Source organism: Mus pahari, chromosome 5, assembly GCF_900095145.1.
Source record: "Mus pahari chromosome 5, PAHARI_EIJ_v1.1, whole genome shotgun sequence".
Classification (NCBI taxonomy): domain Eukaryota; kingdom Metazoa; phylum Chordata; class Mammalia; order Rodentia; family Muridae; genus Mus; species Mus pahari.
The window spans coordinates 32,614,282-32,618,825 of NC_034594.1; the positions used below are offsets into that span (position 1 = coordinate 32,614,282).

The window sequence follows — 4,544 nt, forward strand, 5'->3', positions numbered from 1 at the left end:
ACTGAGGGGTGCAGAAACCCACAGCCAAACATGAGGTGGAGCTCGAAAGTCCCAAGCATGAAGGGGAGGAAGGAGTATAGGAGCAAAAGGGATCAAGGACACCAGAAGAACACAGCCCACAGAATCAACCAACCAGGGCTCACAGAGGCTCACGGGGGCTCACGGAAACTGAATTGGCAACCAGAGAGATGTATGGGTTTGACCTAGGTCCTCTATATGTATGTTATGATTGTGTAGCTTGGTATTCTTGTGGGACTCCTACAGTGGGAGCAGGTACTGTCTCTGACTCTCTTAACTGCTTTTAGGACCCTTTATCTCCTATTAGGTTGCCTCATCCATCCTTAGAGGGGTTGTGGGGTGTGGCTGCTGTGTCACTTGTACATCGGCAGGTGGCAGAGAGGAGAGAGAGGTTATGTCTGTACTCGGTGTTATGACCTCCGGAAAAGGGGAGCCCGAGACAACCACCAGTCCTTCGACATGGTGAGGTCTTGGCCTGTTATGCCATCAGAGGCCATGTCTGGGTCTCTTGCTCCACAGCAGCTGAGGTCTGTAACCACCAATAGCCATGCCTCTGGAGGACATGTTGATTTCTGTCAGGCTGTGCAGCACTGGCCCTGGGGGATGAGAGCAAAGGAATGGGTCCCATCCCTAGCCAGCTGCAATACTTCAGAGAGCAAGTACCACACATGGTTGCGGATGAGCTGACCTTAGGGATATGAGTATGGAAGAACTGGCCCTAACCACTCCTCTCCTGTGCTGTGGTGTGGACGAGGGAGAGATAACCTCCTTGTTCCTCACCATCTACAGCAGGCAGGACAGCTGGTCCTGTCCCTCACTGCTGCAGCACTCAGGAGAGTGGGCCCTCTATACCTCACCTGGACAGCACAGTAGAACAGGCCCTAGATGTGGGAGTTGCAGGTGAGCCAGAGACCAAAGGCCTGAGTGCGGGAGAGCCTTTTAAGACTGAGTCACCATGGGTCCCTCCAAGATAGCTCTCCATGTGGAAGAGAATTGTGAGTGAAATAAAAAACAGAACTGTACAAGAGGGACAGATGGAAAAAAAGAAATGGCCCTGAACAGGTCAGGAGTAGGATCTGCTGTCAAAGTCAAGAAATGAATAAATCAAGTCTTCTCTCTAAAGAGTCCCTAAACGTGGGCAGATTCACAGACGGACCATTTCAGCACCCATAAACCATACAAAGGCAGGTGGCGTTTGGAAAAGTATATATGCTTGAACATGGGATGAGCTTCGGTGTAAGAGTGGTGGAACTGAGGCTACCCTTGCCTGGCACCGGATTGCCTTGCCTCTCTTTTCTGGTCTTCATTGGGCTTTGCTGACTCTGCTCTTCACTGACAATGCTGATCATCACTTGCTATGACTTCATAGAAATAAACACGTTAGAGAGTGTCTCATGATATACCAGTGACTTCTGTGATTTTGAGCCCATCAGCAGAGACTCGTAGTTTCTTCTGGCTCACACTGCCATTGCTGATGGCGTTTGTGAGTGGGTTGATCTACCACTGCTGATTCATGTGAACTGAACAGCTGATATCCTGACAATGAAGACTGGAATTGCCTCCGAAGAACTATTTCTAAACAGGTCCTCACTCCCCTTTGACCTATTAACCATTCCTTTTCACTACCTCTGGTGGGTGGTGGGCTCTCAGGGAGATTAAAGCATTTAAGAACTTACTTATTAAAGTAAGTTTTGAAGAATCTAAGTCTACTAACTCCCTGCAATTCATGGTAACTGATTCTGAGTATCTTCAGATGCTCCAGATGTATGTAGCAAAGACTCTTAGCTCTTTTCCTGTTGCTATGTTAATTTATTCTGGCAAAAGCAACTTAAGAGAAAATTGTTTATTCTGGACCACAAATCAAGGTTTAGTTCACCATAGCAGGAAAATCAAAGCTACAGGAGCTTAAGGTCACATTGCACCTAAAACCAAGAGGCAGAAAGCAAATGAAAGCACACACATATGCTGTTCAAATCTCTTGTTCCAATTACTACCAGGGATACTACCTGGGAATGGTTCTACCCACAGTAGTCGGTGTTCCCATTTCAGTTAAGACCATTAAGATAACTACCACAGGCATGCCCAGAAACCTATCTCTTAACCCTACCTCTGGATTATAGATTCTGTTAACCACCACAGTTCTAACCCTTATCAAGCTGACATTGAAAACACCTTATTTCTATGCCAGAACCTTCTATCCCTTATCTTCATTGACTCATGCCCATGCTAAAGTGTACAAATATATTTATCTACACACTTGGTTTCCTTACTGTGTCTGTGATGTGATCAACTATTTATAGCTCTTGCTACTTTGACGTCCAGTCATTGTGGGTTGTATCTGAACTGTGAGCTAAAATAACCTCTTTCTCCCTTGAGTTGCTTTGTTGTTTTGCCATGACAACAGAAAAAGAAACTAAGATGCAAAGATTGTAAAGCAACTGCTTGGAAATATATTCAAAGAACTAAAGAAAGCCATGGAAAATTTGAAGTACATATAGTAAAAAATTAACAAAAAGATTCTCTCAAGAAGACCAGACTTACTTACTTCCTCCCTCCCTCCTTCTCCCTCCATCTCTTTCTCTCTCTCTCTTTCTCTCTCTCTCCTCTCTTTCTTTCTTTCTTTCTTTCTTTCTTTCTTTCTTTCTTTCTTTCTTTCTTTCTTTCTTTCTTTCTTTTTCTTTCTACAAAGAACCAAATAGTAAATCTTGAATTTCAGAGTATAAGAACTATGAGGGCTCACTGGTGCATTCAGAGCAGCAAAGAGAGGAAAACACACACACACACACACACACACACACACACACAACCACAAAACAAAAACAAAACAGAGAACTTACTGATAGACCAAAAGAAATTACAAGTCTGAAATGAGAAAAAAAAAATACAGACTAAAAGTGAATATCGCTGATAACATACACAAAATGGAAGTCCCCCAGATGAGGGAGCCAAAGGGCAGAAAACATATAAGAATACAATGCTGAAATCCTCTTTAAAAGAAAGCATAATCTAAACTAAGAAACTCAACAATCTCCAACTAACATGAATTCAAAAATTTCCATCTGAATTATCAAAAGTAGACTCCCACTACATCTATTTTCCACAGGAAGCAAAATGAAGAAAAACCCAGTACACTCTATTTTCTTATAAACCAATGGTATAGACACTGTACGTAAATTTTATACTCAATAGAAAGAACTTAGTCACATGTCAGTATATTTATGACAATGAGAAATGCAGTGGCTTGCTGGTAACACCTAGGGAGAATAAAATAAAACTTTTGCTATAAGTAGTAAGTCTGACTATCCAATTCTTTATACAGACTTTCATCACTCACAATGAAAGGACTCAGCCTCCTCTATGGACTGTAATTGAAGATTTTATTTACACCTAGACACAGAAATCTAGTGGATATAATGTTCACACTATTCAGTTCCATATGAGACTCAACACAGCTTCCAGAACAATATACTAAAACTTGACCATTAATTGACAATGATAAAGAATATTTTTCATGAATGAAGAATGATGAGATACAAAATAGTTACATATCCACCATATTTGCCAAAAGTCATACTGGGTAAGATTACCAAGAGTCCATTGATCTGGTAATGGACAGGGTTCCCTTGGTTGCAACCTTAGAAAAATTCCCTTTTATTCACGGAATTCTTTTTTTTTTTTTTTAAGTTTGTTACTTGTTTACACTCTTATGTGGCCAAATATAATTTTCAATAGAACTTGGGTTACATAAACTGGGAACAAGGAAGTGGAATATTTTACTTACAAGTTTCCTTGCAATATAATTCCCAAAGTGCCTTAGTAGTTATGCTATATTTACTTGCTGAGTATTATGTTGTAATGACAGGAAACTTTTTGGCTTGCCACTTTCTATGCTTGCCTTTTGTCAACATCTTGGCCTCCTTCTCTCTTATTTTAATGGTGACTACACTGAGGTTCTCTAAATCAACAGCTTAAGTTCGGAAGAAAATATGTTTAATTTGATCTTTTTCAAAGCATTAACTTCCTTAGGATTTAGGGAATAATTTTAAAACATAGTCTTATCATTTACTACTTCTTATCACATATCACTAAGAGCAACATCCAGTATGTGTTGGCTGCTCCTGCTACTTTTAGCAAGGTATTATAAGAAAAAGATGAGCTAAGGCAAAAATATGCCAATTTGCAAGCAGAGAAGGAAGGGGATAGAGAATCCAGAAATTTGAGCTTCACAGCCTGGAAAAGCCAACTGCTTCTGCACCTCAAACAACACAAGATCTACTGCCTCACCACTAAATCCTAAATTCTGCTAAACCAAATGTTCTATATTTTAGTGTCTGTGGTTATGGTACTCTGGTTTCAGGGACTGATTTAGTTAGGGTTAGGGCTAATATTCTAATGAATAGAGCTAAAAATACAAAGGGTTAAATAACACGAATTTCTAACTCTTGCAACACTCCTAAACTATGCAATCAGACACATGGCTGTCATCCACTTATTCAGGGACACATTCTTTTCCCACTGTCATATCC

General features: G+C 40.8%; 1 non-coding gene across 1 annotated transcript; it reads left to right on the plus strand.

Annotated features, from left to right (window-relative positions):
- The first annotated feature begins 334 nt into the window (after positions 1-334).
- Positions 335-462, plus strand: LOC115064177. The gene has a single exon (XR_003844014.1). It is a non-coding gene; the product is annotated as a small nucleolar RNA SNORA17 (small nucleolar RNA).
- The last annotated feature ends 4,082 nt before the right edge of the window (positions 463-4,544 follow it).